Genomic DNA, 15823 nt, shown 5'->3' with positions numbered 1-15823 from the left:
GATCGGCATTGTGAGGCCTCATGCCGTTTAATTAAGTAAAACCTTATTAGCTATTTTCAATGGTTTAACAACTTTGAGGGAGTCGTCGTTTGCCAAGAACAACAATCCAGCGGCTCTGCCGGCAGCAGAGGCAGGCTCCTCGCGCCTGTTGTTCAAGGCAGAAATCCGGGGCCGGCTGCTGGAAAAATGCTACCCTGGGTCGGAGGCGCGTATCTGCCTTTTGGGAAAACAAGGATTCGGTTTTGGAGAACCAGAGGATGGTAACGCAACCCCTGGGGATGGGACCATCCCCCCGCGGCCGGTGGGAGCCCCAGCAGGGTTTTGAGGGGGATGTCAGAGGGCAGCAGGGCGCGCTGGGCGGTGGAGGGGCTCAGCACATGTGGTACCCGCGTCCTGGGACTGAGGGCCATGCTGGGAGCACTGGGAGGGTTTGGACGGGCACCTCCCACGTGGCTGCAGCGCCAGCAGCTTGTCCTGTCTCCCTCTCCCGTGTCTGTAGGACACGTGCCGTGGTTTCCCTGCCCGTGAGCGGGCAAGTCTGGGCTTCCTACTCACTCCTGGTGCTGCAGCATCCCCATACCCACAGGGCAGAGACCTGCCCAGATCTCCTCCTCCCAGTGACTGCCCTGCAAAGAGATGCCGGGGGGTGAAACCTCCTCATCTGTGCCCTTGCAGGGCTCCCCAAACCTTCCTTTGCAGGAAAGGCCACTTTCCCTGAACTTGGCAGATCTCCTGTAGGGGTTTTCCCTGCTTCTGCCCTCCCGCCTCCCTGGCATCCCCCCCGGGGATGCGTGTAGAGCGGAGCTGTAGTCACAGCACACTATCCTCTGCCCTGGCATTGAGCTGGGCTTTCCTGGCTGGTTTGGGGATGGGCATCATGGTGGTGATGGTGAGTGGTTGCTTCAGTGCTGTGTGTGGCAAAGAGGGACTGGATCCCGGTGGGGAGAGAAGCGCAGGGCACCCCGCAACCTCTGTGACTCCCTCCTGAGTGCCCCATGTGCCACAGTCCCACCACAGAGGCAGGAAGGAAAGGGGTACATGTGGAGCTGTGCCAAGGGATTACCTACAAATTATCATCGTCCTCGTTAGCGGAGATGGAGCCCGTCCAAGTACCCCTGCGCTGGAGCGGTTCCTGCCTCTGCTGGCACTGGGGTGTCCCAGGCAATGGCCTGGGGTACGGCGGGGAGCAGCACTGGAGTGCACGGGGAGTGCATGCACTGAGTTTTGTGTGTCCTCAGCTGGAACTGGGAGTCGGGAAATCTTCCCCTTGCTCCCTCTGCAGAGAGCTGCCCTGTCCCAAGGCCGAGTGGGGCCACGCTCAGCCCTTTGTCTTTACAGGGTCTTCTGCCCTATTTATCTTCCCAAAATGACATCTCCCCTCCCCACTCCGTGCAACACCCCCCCAAAAAATAATAAACGGCAGCAGGCTCTGTAAACAGAGCCTATCTCCAAAGCTGTTTGAAATGTAGACAGGCTCAAGTGAATTAGTTCAGCGAGGACTTAATTGCCGTCCTGTCTGTCAGCGTGCGGCGCTGAGGGTTAGCAGGGGAGCGCTGTGGCAGGGAGATGGATGGGGTCCTACACCGGGGTGGCAGCCGGGGTCACTGCTCCAGAAACCACGTCCTGGCGTGACCCCCGCCGAGATAAGCGGTCTCTGCGCCGTCCCCATCGCTGGCTCGTCCTGCTGCTCTGACCCCCCCTGGCCTCCCCTGAAATGAAAACGCTGGGAGAAGGGCCTGGGTTTGCAAAAAAGGAGCTGTTGTCCCTTCCCTGGGCAAGCTGGGGAGGGAGAGGGGGGGTTGGCCTTGTTGGGGCTCAGGGCTGCTGCTCCCCACAGGCTGTGGAAGGGAACAGGGGTGCAGTGGCTGCTGATGGCAGCGCCATGTGTCCCCGAAGCATGAGGCATCACAGAGCGGCTGGCCGGGAGCTTCTTCCATCAGACGGGGACATACGCCGGGCAGGAGAAATTGCTTCAGTCATATATAAGAGGAGCAAAATATTAATCCCTCTGTCCCTTCCCGAGCAGAAGCAGTGCTGTATCACTCCTGCGTTGCAGAACAATCCCCACAGCCCCAGGCAGACGCCCAGCCCCGACGGAGCCGGCTGCATCGCTTTCACACGCTGCTCCAGTCAGCGCGAGCGCAGCTGGTGGGCAAAGACGCTGGAAAAAAATCAAGGGATAACCATCCCCCTGCTTAGGCCTGTCACAGCGCGAGGGTTTTCGGAGGGGGAAGGCAGGAGACTTCCCAGGGAAGGCGGATGGGGGCCCAGGCGGGTAACCGCGGGGGGCAGCACCCTCGGGGTACGCTGAAATGGGGTGTCAGTGCGGTGGGCTGCCGCCTCGCCGCGGGGGGACCGGGCTTTGGTGAAGGCAGCCGTCAGCAGGGCGTCTGGCTGGGCTCTTCCCCACCTCCCCATTAATTAAACGGCAGCCTCTTATGCATGTGGAAAAGGAAGGAGAAAAAGAAAAAAAGATCAGCAAGCTCGAGCCCTTAGATTACTGTTTACCCCCTCGAGGAGCACAGAAGTATATTGTCCATTTAATAGAAGCCTATAAATCACTGAAAAACATTTATAAAATAATTGAAGGTAATGGGAACCATTTGTTTAAATAACATCACGTTCATGCCCCAGAGGTGCAATAAAAGTTAGATTAATTGATAGGATTTTATATCTCACTGTGAAAAACCGAGTCACATTCTAGACACCGACAGTTTGGGAAAGTTGCAAATTCATCAGGCACCCAGCTACTATCAAAATAGTCTCTTCCATGCGAAGAGGCACATTTATATGACCCTGAAGGGTTTTGGGATGAGAACTATTTACTTAAACTGTGAAGTGAACTAGCCAGTGTGAGATCCTGACCCAGATTGGGGTTTTTTTCCTTCCTCTTCTATCTGCCGTTTCATTTTTTTTTCCATTATGATAAAAAGCAAATAAATATCTCTAAACCAAAGGCTCATTCCTAATCCGGGGCTAAAGTGTCCCGTGTCCATCCGTGCCCATGAGAACGGCACCTTGGAGGCAGGGGGCGAGGAGGCTGGGGCTGGAGCGGGGACGTGGGCTGGGGGAGCTGTGCCGTGCCGTGCCATGCTGGGGGCAGCTGCCCCGTCCTGGGCTGATCACCCCAAACCTTGCCAGGTGCCCGCCAGCCACCCTGCTGGCCACATCCCGGCCCCGTGGCAGGGTTTGCTCCCTTCGGGCTCCTCTCCGCTGCCAGCCAGGGCCAGCAGCAAGCCGCTTCCAGGTCGCAAACCGTCCCCTCCCTCCCCTTTTCCCCTGTAACCGTGTTTTGTGGTTTATTTGGTTAAAGGGCAGAAAAATGAAACAAAGCATGGGTTTTAGCAAAAGGGCAGCTGGTTGGGTGATGGGAGCCGCAGGCGGGCAGGGACTCCCCAGCTCTGCCACCGCTCCCCCCCCCCCGGAGGTCCCCCGCTGCCCACGCTCTGAGCCAGTTTTGCCCTGGTTTTCCCCAAACTCCATTTTCACTTCTTTCCCCTCCTTTCAGCAACTGTCTCCTGTGCTGGAGAGCGAGGCCAGCAGGGAGCCCAGGTTCTGCCAGGCAAGACGGCGGCATGTGGGATCATCACCCCGATGGGGCAGGCCACCCCATCGTCCTGCAGCCCCGTGGCTCTCTGGTGCCGGCAACAGGGACACGGCTTTTCTCAAAGCACCCTTCAGGGCTTGTCTCTACAACAACTCCATCGACCCCACCGCGGCGGTGCACCCGCAGCACGGGTGTCCCCAAATGCAGCCCCTTGGGGTGGGTGGCACAGTGGGAACCCACCTCGCCAGGAGACCCATGCTGACACATTCCCGGGAAGCCCATCCCTGGGGAAGGACCGGCTCCCAGCGCCCCTCGCCAGCCAGCCACGCCGAGCCTGAGCGCGCGGCGCAGCCGGGCTTCGCATCAGCTTTTGATAAAGGCGCCCTGTCAAACAAGGGCTGAATAAATCATGATGTGTTACCAAGACGCATTACAGCTTTTAAAACAACCACCATGGCATTCTACCCCACGGACTGATGAGTCTGGGGATGCCAGATCCCTGGCGCTCCGCAGCCTTGCTGGAGCCAGCTCACATCTGGAGTGCAGTAAACGTACCCAGAAGCAAGAAAGCAGCTCTGTAAGGGTCAGGAGTACAGAGAGCGGCTGCTGACTCCAGGCGCCACCCCAAAACCCACATGCATTTCCTTGTGTAAACACATGTGGCCAAAAGGCAGCCATGGTCACCTTTCTCCAACGTGAGCCCTATAAAACCGCCAGCAAAGTGAGGAACAATGTCACTATTATTGTTTTAGAGGAATTCCTCCGAAGCAGAAAAGCATAGCCGGGCTGCCGACAAGGGTGTCTTTAAAAGCAGGGCTGACAATTGACTCCAGAGCCGAGGGGAGGAAAAAAATCCCCCTGGGGTTGATCATTTGCAGTTGTTGGGGGCTTCCAGAGCCGCCCGTTAACCTGCTGGGTCCTGCTGCCGCAGCGGCGCAGCTGGAAGTGCAGAGCCCTTACGCACTCGTCACCCCAGTGAGGCCAGTGCCGGTGCCGAGGCAGCCCCCCCTGGGGATGGGGGTGCTTTGGGGCCGACCCCGGGGGCAGCCCGGGGTGTTGGTTTTGGATGCTGGTGAAAAGCATCCCTGAAGCTCCTTCTGCCTTAGCAGTACCCAGCGGATTGAACCGCCAAGATCCAAGCACACCCAGAAACCGCTCCCAAACCTGTCATGGGTTTATTGCCCACGAAAGAGGATTTCTCCCCCCCACCCCGTATCAGCTGTGTCTGCAACACCGCTGATGCAATCAGAGCTCCCAGGGCTGTCATCGTGCGGGGTGAGAGCTTACCGGACCTGGAAAAGAAACCCACTGGTGCCTTCTCAAGGGAGCCGACCAGAGCAAATATTTGGGGTCTGAAGCTGCTTTCTCTTGGGGGGGTCCAAGATCAGTTGGATTGAGACCTTATAGCTGCTTCTCTTTGGAGATTTATTGCCCAGCGGCAAAGCCAGACATGGGCTGCCAGAAGCAACAGGAGTGATAACGTGGGGCCAGATCCTGCCCAGAAATCCGGAATCGCAGCCTGGAGCTGCTCCGGCTGCAGCCCATGGCCGTTGGGCACGGACACCCCCGGTACTACCTGGGGAGGGCTGGGAGCTGGCAGCGGGCACAGGGCTCCTGCCAGGGGGGCTTTAACCCTCCATCCAGAGCCCAAGCTGAACAGGGCTCCAGTGGCACTGGGAGAGTCCCCACAGGAGGGCTGGGCAGGAGGGGTTTGGGGACAGGACCGAGAAAGGGCTGTGAATATGTACGGAGGCTGGAGGCGTGCAGATAGGGCGAGTCTCCACGCTTAACACCTGATTGGGATGACCTTGCTCCTGGATAAGGGGCTGTCCTCCAGTGAGCATAGATGAACGTCTGAATTTCAGTGATAAGCCCATCAAATAGTTAAGTGTTTTGGAGGCTGTAAAAATGCCCCACAGAAAAAGTTTCTCCAGTGAGTCAGGGTCCCAAAACCTTTCTTTGGGGAACTTATCTTATCAGGCATGGGATGCAGCGCTCCCCGAGGAAACGGGGCCAGCTCAGCCTGAGTAATGGGGCTCTGAGCAAAAGCATTGCAAAACTAAAGGTGCTTTTTAAAAAGTCCTGACATCGCAGACGGAGGGGTGAGGAGAGAGGAAGAGGCGGCTTAGGCGTGTTGGCCATAACCCAACGCTGTGGTGCTTCTCCAGGGCAAGGTCTTTAATGTCCTTCCTAGGACATCTGCCTTCCCCCCTTTCCCTGTGAGAGCAACCTGGGGGCTGTTCCCAGCCAAATCCGCTCCTTAATTCCCTCCATCAGAGGCTGGGGCCAGCGAGAGGGATGCTGCCGGCATCATCCCGAGGAGCCGGGAAGCCCCGTTCTCCCGCGGGGCCACTGATCGAGGGGTGCTGGTGGGGCTGGGGGGTCCCTCAGCTGCCAGCCACGGTGACGCTGAGCTTCCCGGGGACGCCTCCAGCAAAGGCACTGCCTGCGCCCTCTGGGAGGAGGTGGCGGCTGTGGGAGGATGAGCTGTCGGGAGCCAGGGAGACAAGCAACGAGTGCGATCCCGAGTGAAAACAAACCAGCTGGCCAGAGAGCTCCCTCCTGCCCCAGAGCTGAGCCCGAGCCTGAGCCGAGCCTGAAAAGCCCCTGTGATCCTTCGGGACCCGTTACCAACAGGATCCAGGCAGCATGGGAACCCAAAAGACGGTGTAAATAACATGCAAATGCTGGCAAAATTTTTAAACCAGCTAGAATTCCCGGGAAAGAGGAATATCAGTGCCTGCAGAATAAATACCCAAAACCATCCCCAAAAGGAAGAACATTAGTGTGGAAGGGCAATGCCTTCCCCGCTCCTCCTTTCTCCCCATGTTAATGGAAATCATGAATTTCCACCTACTTGGGAAATTCTTCCCAGGGTAAGTGCCAGCATTAAATTAAAACCTCCTTGGAGCCTTCCCCTAAAAGCCAGCGTATCCCAGCCAACATCCGAGCGTGCCCATGTGTGGAGGGGCACCTTCGGGAATGACCTGCGTATGGTCCCTATAAGTGCCCGTTGGATGGGATTCCTGGGGGCTGGCGGGATGGGAAGCCTCCAAGCTGCGAGAAGCCTTTGGTTTCTGCCCACTCCTTGCATAAATCCCCGGACACCCACACGCTGGATGAGTTTCTCATGCTGGTCTCTTCTGGGAGGGGGGACACGAGGAGGACACTGGTGATTTACTGCATGTAGATGGTATGAAATTGAGGGAATGACTCTGCTGCATCCAGAACAGCGTGACCACACTCTGATCTCGGGATAGGTGACCAGGACACACCAGTCTTAATGTGTCCCCAGCACTGAGCAGAGCTGGAGGTGGGTGGGCATGCAAGGGTTAAGGCACTTGCACCTCTGGAGGCTTCGAAGGCAGCAGCTACAGGACACATGTGATTATTATTGTCATTCCCTTCATTTTTTGCATTTCAGAAAAGTAGCTGCCCTGAGGATGGGGATTTAGAAGAGGCTGTGGAGGAGCCGGCGGCGTTTGCTGCTGGGCTTTTGTGAAGGGGGAAGAAAAGGAACTTTTAAATGTGGATTTTTTAATAGTTAATAAAAAAAAAAAGAAGATGGGACTCTTTAGCCATAGAGGAAGGAAGCGTCACATATGATTGATGACATTTTGAGCTCCTTGTTGAAAGATGGTCAAAGCCATTGGGTGTGAAACGTTTGGGGCCAGTTCTGCCAACCTGGCCGTTGTTTGCTGGGGACCCAGGGCTGGCACAGGGCTGCTGGGGGGTCAAAGCCTCGTCCCCAGATGGCCTCTGAGATTCCTCCTGCTTTGTGACATCTCAGCATGGGCAGCACTTGGCAGTCTCCTGCCATGCCCACAGGCTTCCAGCCAGCCGTGTGCTACAAGACCTGCACATCAGCTGCTTTCCCAGGGCTGGGAGAGCTTCTGCCGTGAGTGCCCAGTGCGAAGACCCACGTCATGGTCTGTTCTATCTGGATGCAATTTTGGGGAGGGTCCAAGAGCAGGTCACAGGCAAGCCTTGCCGGGGCCACCACCGTGCAATGGCACATCTCTTCTTCAGCATCCTGGGGAGACCCAGGCAGCCCCAGATCCTCACAGCGGTGGAAGACAAGCGCAGAGGACCTGAAGACCAGCTCTGGGGGACACCCTCCTGTTCTGCGGGGCCTGGCCTGTCCCCAGCATCAGCCCTGGGCACGGCCCCGCTGCGTCACCCCCCTCTGAACACCGCCAGCATCCCAGCCCGCCTCTCTTTGTAGTGCTATTTTTAAAACACCAAAGGAGAACTCCCACCTCCGTCTGCTGGAAACGTGGCGTGTCCCCCCCGCTATCTGCAGCAGCCAAGAGCCCTGCTCATTTTCAAACCCGCCGGAGTTAGCTTTAGATATAAAACCAAACAAGCAAACTGAAAGGGGCTTGTTGTGTAAAAAAGTTCCTCCGAATTAGTTATATCTGGCTTGTGATCCCTTTTTGATTGAATACTTAATAGCAGCCAGGTGCAAGCAATAAGGGACGCTCGCCCGCGCCTCTGGAAGCAGCCTGGGAACGCGGGGTGGTGGGGCAGTCCACGGGCGGCTCGGTGTGTGGGCTGCTCCTGCCCTTCCTCTGCCTCCCTTTTCATCCGCGGGGATCCCAGCCTTTGTTTCCTTCCCTCGGCGCTGAAGGAGCGCGGGAGATGCACACATATGCATCTATACGTTTGCATGCGTGTACATACGCGAACGCAGCGCTCTTTGTGCCGGGGTGCATGCAAAAGCGCGGGCACGTGCGTGTGTTGTCAATGCAGTCGGGCGAGTAACACGCACATTATACACGTGTGTGTGTGTGTGTGCATTAATGCATGTGCATGTATGTAAACATGTTCTCTTCAGCAGCTGAAATAAGAGGCGCCCCTGACTCGGCCGAGGGTGCAGGAGCACTCCCAGCCCTCCTGCAGCAAGACCGTCACGTGGCGCTCGGAGACATTTTTCCATCCTGGCACTTCCAAATGCGTCTGCTGGTGTTCAAGCCCATTTCCATCCCCCAGTACATACGCGTGCAGTTTTACTGCATTAATTTTAGAAACATACTGCCTTCGTAGGCAATAACAAAATGTGGATGCCAGGGTGAGAGACTGTCCAGAAACTACCGACTTAAAGACATTGTTCTTCTGGAGCATGACCCGTCCCCAAAAGCACAGGGCACAGGCGTGAGCGCTCCTGAAGGCATCAAAATGAGCCGCACGGGCCTGATTGTGGATCAGGACACAGCAGTGCTGCGGCGCTCGGTGGTGCTCAGTCCCTGTCCCACACCCGACTGTGGGAGCAGCACTGCAACTGAAGGTGCCTGAGCCACTCCTGGCTCGGCATGGCCATCTTCTATCCGATGGCCATTTTCTAGCCAATGGCTCTATTAGAAATGCACCCCTCACCCTCATTTTTTTTTCCCAAGTGATTCAATTTCCACCCAACTCTGTTCTGGAGAAGGATCTACAGTGTGTTGCTTCCGATACAACTCCTGTAGTGTTGGCTGTAGCCTGCCTGGTTACTTGATTTATTGAACTCCCAAATCCTCCAAAGAAACCTGATGATTTTATACGAACAGTTCCCTTCTGCCTGAAAATACAGCATTTGCCGTTGCACTTTTTGGGTGTTAGGATCCAGAAAGTCATTAGTGCCAATAGGGGAAGAAATTGTAATGGGCTCCTGAAATCTGGAGTGAACACTGTACACTGCAGAGGTATGGACCAAGCCTACACATATGCTATAGCTCATGCTTTCTTGGGCTGCAGAGATCAGTATTGGGCTGGTCCCACTGCTGTTGCGGGGGGGTTTGTCGCATTCTGTGGGTGGTGGGGGCCAGGCGAGAGCTGGTCCGGTGTGCAGCCCGTGTGGCACAGACAGGTGAGGTGTCAGTGGGCGAAAGCCCAGATGGACAAAATTAACCTGTCAAAGCATTTTGAATATATACGCTGGGGCAGAACGCGTTTGCACTGGATCAGCTTCAGAAAGAAGCGCTGAAACCAGATTTCCTCCATTGCTGCACCACAACTCCAGTTATTCCACCTGCGAACGGAGCCGATAACACTCTCAAGCTATGGAAAGGGCGGTAAGATTCAAGGGGAAAAGGCGCCGTACCAGAGCCAAGTCATTCCTTACTACCATGAGGTTTCAGGTGTGTGCAAAGAAAAACGGCTGCAGAGAAAAATCAGCGAAAGGCCTGTTCCTTCTCCTGGAGGGGAAGTGTTTGTAGGATTAGGGCATATTTAGACATGGCAGAAATGGGATTCCTAAACAAAGGGCCGGGGGAGGCGAGCCCCCGCGCCGCTGCCGCTGGTTCCCACACCGCAGAGAGTTTCCAGATTCGCTGCCTACCTGCCTGCGGAGTAAAGCTGTCCAGACCCGCCGCCCAGCGCTCGCCACTTCCATTTTAGGAGGCGGTGGAAGCAGGGTTCGGCATTTCTGACCCCCCGCTTTCTTACCAGAGCAGAGGAGGTGGGCTGAGGGGGGGCAGGGCTGGCAGCGTTTGGCTGCACCCACCGCACCACTTCTGGGTGCACATCCATTGCCGTGCACACTAACGAACCCGGCTGCTGGTTTCGGTGTGAGGACCCGCCATCCTCCAGCCACGCTGGCCAAAAATCCGGCACGTGCACAAGCCGCATCCCCCAGCAGACGCGCTTTTGCCGCCCGGGTGGGTTTGGCGCCGGGGCCCTTCGCCTGCAGTGCCTTTTTTTGGTCACGGGAGGAAGCCTCTTCTCCATTAACTGACATAAAATAAATCGGACTTGAATGCTAAATGCACAGTGAGCAATTTATATAGATTTACTTTGGGATTGTGTAATTAGCAGCAGGGGACGTGCAACTCTCTGAGAGTTGGTGTGCATGAGCAGAAGTGGGCTGTTTCCTATGGAAGGACTCCGGGCAGGCTGAAGAAAGGTGTCAGTGTTCGCTCTGCGAACAGTGACGGGGCTGGGCTAATTAAGCTTTGGCCGGAGTTTAGGAAATAAAGATGCACGATGCCAGATTGCTGCTGTGGAGGAAGGAGGGGATGCTGCTGAGGATTTTGGACGTCGGAGGTGGAGAGAGGGGGCTGCATCATGGGGACAGAGGGGACCGTGGGCCACCTCCCCTTGGTCCTTGGAAACCTCCCTCAGAGCAGGGGCCTCGGGACCCCCCTCTCTTTCTCCCCCTTGTTCGGTTTGTCCTCAGCTCTGTCCCCATGCGCAAGCACTGACTGTGTGCGCAGGGCGAGTCGCTTGCTGCGCTGCGTGAGTGAGCACGAGCAGATGCATGGAGGCGCATGTGCTGGGCTTGGCTTGAAGCAGTGCTACATGTGCAATTTTTTTATTTACACCCACAATCAGTTTATAATCTCTGGCCAAAACTTAATCTCCTGTATGGGAAGATTTGGCCCACAGAGAGACGTTAACTCGAAGGCGAGTGGGAAATATGAAAGGGCCCTCTATGTGGAGAGCAACTCAGTTCGTCTCCAGTACACAACTGTGGTTTTTCCATCCCTCCCGGTTTCAGCTCAGAGACATCTTCGCGCCGTGAGCTCTGCCTGGGCTGCAGCGAGCGCTGCTTGCGGTTCGGCAGCCGCTGCCAGGGCGAACCGACGGCGCTGCACCGACACCAGCGCCGTCAAGCCATGCTCCCGCCAGCGCTCCGCTCACTCCTTGGGAATTGTGGGTGCATCAGAGCCACGGCTGTGTCCTTGTGTGAAGGCAAAGCTGGGAGCTGGGCTGTTTGGCTTTTCAGCCCTGGAGCACTGAGCACTGCCACGTCCCGTGATTGGAGGGGATGGATCTGGCTCGGATCTAAGGGGTCCTGGTAGACCAGCTCCCTGTCAGGAAAGCAGCAGATCCAGCAGCCCTGGCTGGACACTGGCAGCCCCCCATGGACCCTGGCTACCCTGGGATGCTGGGCTCCCTTTTGGACCTGGAAATGTGGGTGCAGGTGACATGCTGCCGCCCTGCTGGTTTGGCACTAAATGTCCTTGGGTGTTCATGAAAAAGATGAAAAAAATGCATCTCGCTGTAAAACTCAGAAAAATAAAAGGAGTGGGGGTGGGTGAAAGAGGTTGCCGCTGTGCAATTGATCTGCTGACTCAGCCTTCCTTCCAGCGGATGGAGGAAAATCCTCCGGCTACAGAGATGCTGAGCGCTTGGGAGCCCGGCGGTGGCCCTGCCAGCAGCGAGCAGGAGGACCAGCGCAGCCACGGCCCTGGCCTGGCTCGGCATGCCCTGGCAGATGCTGCTCTCACGCATGTAGCGAAGGTGTGGGGCCTCAGCTCGCACCGCAGCGGCTGCACCCGTCCCTGCTCCAGCAAAACTTAATTGTTTTCTGCAAAGAAAAAAAAAATCATTTGGGGAATAGATGGAAAAAGGAGATAGCGTCAGGCAGTCATGGCCTGTTCTCCACCTGTTGTTATTTTGGTCTGGCCCAATCAACCTGCTAGCCAGGCTGGAGCCAGAGACCATCTGGAAAAACTGCCGTGTTTATAAAACTGACATGGAGCAGCACCCCAGGGCCCTGACCTCCCACACAAATCTGGAAATGATTAAAATGGCCCTGGCTGCCTTCGCGGCAGAGAGCTGCCTGCGGAGAGCAGCCCACCGACCGCATTTGGAGTTCTCATCAGCGGGGCTGGGAACGTGCGCCCTCCTCCCGGCACCCTGCCCACCCTGCCCACCCTGCTGCCCAGCCTGGAGCCACTCATGGACAGGCAGCGCTGGGGGATGCTTGGGGGACCGGGAGGGCTGCCATGGCAAAGCGTGCTGATCCGATTCATCCCATGGCACCTATGGAGCCCACATGCCAGTCTGGGTGATGGGCACCCACCCCTGGGCTGGGGCAGCAAACTGGTCCCTGCCTGCCCCATCTCTGGCGGCCGTAGGCATCCATCCCTCTGTCTGCAGCGGTCCTCTATTTTTATAGCTAGCTGGAATTAAAAAGTGAAATAGTATCGGTGAGTCTGATTTCAGCGGGAATTAGAAAGCGAGCCTCAGTGCCAAAGGCAGGGAGTGTGAACCCCGACAAGCTGGCTGCGAGCTCCGGTGAGCTCCTTCTGTGGGCGTATAGTTAGATGAATGCACTGCACGGCTCCAAGTTGCTGCTGCAGGACCGGAGCCGTGTCCAGCCCTTCCCCAGCAGCAGAAAGGCTCTGGAGGGGCCCCAAGTTTGGAAAAACCCTCCCCACAGGGCTGCCCTTCCCTCTACACTGCTCTCAAACATCCCACCTCCAGGACATCGCTTATCAAAGCAGCTCTGTGTCCTCCATGTAGCAAAGGGTAAGTGACACCATGGACAAAATTCAAGCCACATTGGACCTTGCTGACCTGCACCGGCCAGGGGACATTTGGCTGGTTTCAGCCTTGCCTCGCCTGCTGGGCAGCGGTTTAATTAGAGAGGTGTGAATAATGAATTATCCGTGACTCTGAGCCGTCCATGGAAAATTCAAATCAACCTGCTTTTAGTTTACAAGACGTCAGCGAACTATCTGCCAAGAGAAAGCAGGGGGAGAAAGAAAAGCCAGACTGTGTCTGGGTGGGGGCTGAGGCGTGGGGGGAGGCTGAAGAGTGGGCTGAAGGTGATGCTGCGTGGGGCAGCCCGGGCGATGCTGACTTGACGGTGTGTGGGGAAAAGGGATGCTTGGCCCCTAGGTACGTGAGCCAGGCCAGCATGATGGGTGCTCCCCACTGCCTCCTCGCTCCTCATCGGTGGGCGAGCGGCTGGGTGGGCAGTGGTGGTGAGTGCAGCCACGGCCACCAGCTGGTGGGGACGGCGGTCCTGCTCCCTGGGTTCCCTCCAGCTCCCACGGGAGCAGGTAAAGCACTGGCCCTGGCACAGGGGCAAAGCCAGCTCTTGTCCCCACCATGGGTCCTCCTGGCACTGCTGGCACCCCAGTACAGACAGGGAGAGTCCCCATCCACAGCCCCACAGCACACACAGGGTGAACCCAAACCTTTCTTGCAAATGGGGTTGCTGGGATTTATAGCGACAGCTTCAGTAAATGCTTGCTTCACCTCTGGACAAGGGGACTTAATCCCTGAAAGGGCCCTGACCTTGGGCCTGGAGGAGCCCTTTTTGCTGTGTTTGTCTTTGTCCCTCCTCTGGTTTACCTGCTCGGCCTCACTAAGCTCTGGCCCTCAGTTTGCTGCCGCCACTATTGTTCCCTGCGTTATCAGGAGAGGATGACGGGGACAGGGACGGCAGCAGGAGGGGCTGACTGGGCTGCGGAGAGCCTGGCCAGGGACAGTCGGGAGCTTGAACTTGGCACCACGGCTGCTGGGCACAGCTGGGCAGGACGCTTCGGGCAAGGCTTCCCTGCACCCCACTTCTTTCCTCCAGCTCCAGCCTGGACCTGGCGGTGATGGTGGCAGCTCCCTTCCCTCCTCCCCTGACCTGCCCCACAGTGATGCTCGTCCTGCTCCGACACGCCTGGGCAGGGATGCCGGGAAAGGCACAGCTCCTGTGCCCCCCTTCTTCTGCGTCGCAAAAATGCGATGATTTTTGATGCAAAAGCACGCAAAAATTTTCATCCTGAATTTCAGATGTTTTAATCAGCTGCTAATAACGAAGGAGAGCCCCATGCTGCTTCAGGGGCCAAAGGGTTTGAAACAGACAGAAAATAGACCTGTCACGTCTTTTGTCCGGGGCCAGCTCTGCTCATTGATCTCTCTATCAGATGAGTAAACCGATACATATTAACCCAGAGCCAAAGCAAACATATTCTGAGTGTTGAAGAAGTTCAGATAAGTCCTTTTCTCCCTGCGGGAAGCTGGAGCTGAAGCCCTGGAGGGGGGCAAGTGGTCCCAGACCAGTTTCTGGAGCAGCTCGCCTGGGGTGTGTAGCTGTGTGTGCCTCAGTTTCCCCTGTCCTGGGGAGGGGATGGGACCCTCCGCCGTGGGTTCATCCCAGGGGTGTCCAGCCCCCACCCCAGAGCCTCCAGGCTGTCATTGTTCATCTGCACTGGGGACGTGTGCCACAGGAGCACACCAGCCCTGCCATCATCAGCGCCCTTCGCTTGTCGAGATTATTAAATTACACCAACACCACCCCACCCCCATTTGTAAAAGGAAGGGCCGTTGGCTGATAAACCCATGTGAAAGGACGGACAATAACAGCAGGTAGTGCCGCAGATAGATAACTGCCCCCCTGCCCCTCGGCAGCCCGGCACGCACTCCCCTGCAGCTGCCAACTCCCTCTGCAGACTGCAGGTACTGCAAGAGATTATCAGCCCCCTACTAGACTATAACCTCTTATGAAATGATGATTAAAACCTATTACACAAATAGATTATGGAAGTAAACTGTGCTTCAGGGAAGTTAAATACTTGAACACGCAGAAAATACCTGTGGCTGATTCAATTACTGGCCACGGACAATAAACCTCTTGGCCACGGCAGTGGGACTGACCTGGGTTTATTCTCCCTCGGAACTAAGTGAGCATCACCCGGGTTTGGGGGGCATTTCTGGGGTGCTGGGATCCACCTGCCTGGGCAGTCAGAAGTGAAATGCTTCACCAGGACACGAGCATTTTGGTGCTTTTTCCCTGGGAGAGAGGTGAAGTGACTCATGCTGATGGGGGTTTTTGATACAACGATGTCTGTGCGTGACTTTTTTAATAAGTTTCAAAGTTTCATTTCCACATGATTGTCTTGGTTAATCTTGCTTCAATTTTTATATTAAGCACTGTGCTAGATACTTATGCTTCAAATTTTCTATTAAATGGTGTGCTAAATACATTGTGAACGCAATATAATACACAGCCGTGGTCATTTGGATGGTACAAAATTCGATTTTATATAAATCGCAGTCCAAGAATGAGGATGCATCCCTGCGGTTCCACATGGAGACCTTGTCCCCTCTGCCATCCCCTTCACCATCCCCTCCACCATCCCCATTGCTGGCCAGCCCCAGCCCTGCTTCCCCCATCCCGGGGGCCAAAGGCAAATGAAGATGGTTGTTGTGGTGCTTCATTAAGGACAGAGCCAGGAGGAGAAGGGAAGTGACTCGTCTCTGTCACCACCAAGCTGTGTGTCACCGGGAAAGCCGGGAAGCCATCCGCCTCAGGCCCGGTGAGCGGCCAGCACTGTCGCACTCACCCTTTCCAGCTGCACCTGACCCAGCACTGCATCTCTGCCAAGCAAATAAAACCAAGACACCCACAAGCTAAATAGATGCCACTTCGGTAAGGGTGGGTGGGCAGCTCTCTGGTGAGGGGAGTTGGTGAGCAGGACCACCGTTGATGCCAAGTTTTGGTTTGCACCTTGCAAAGGCTGGGCAGGAACCGGAGGAAACCACGGCAGCCGACAGCATCCCCCGGAG

The sequence above is a fragment of the Charadrius vociferus genome, unplaced genomic scaffold (genome assembly GCF_000708025.1).
Source record: "Charadrius vociferus isolate BGI_N301 unplaced genomic scaffold, ASM70802v2 scaffold259, whole genome shotgun sequence".
NCBI lineage: Eukaryota > Metazoa > Chordata > Aves > Charadriiformes > Charadriidae > Charadrius > Charadrius vociferus.
This window is presented reverse-complemented; position numbering follows the sequence as displayed.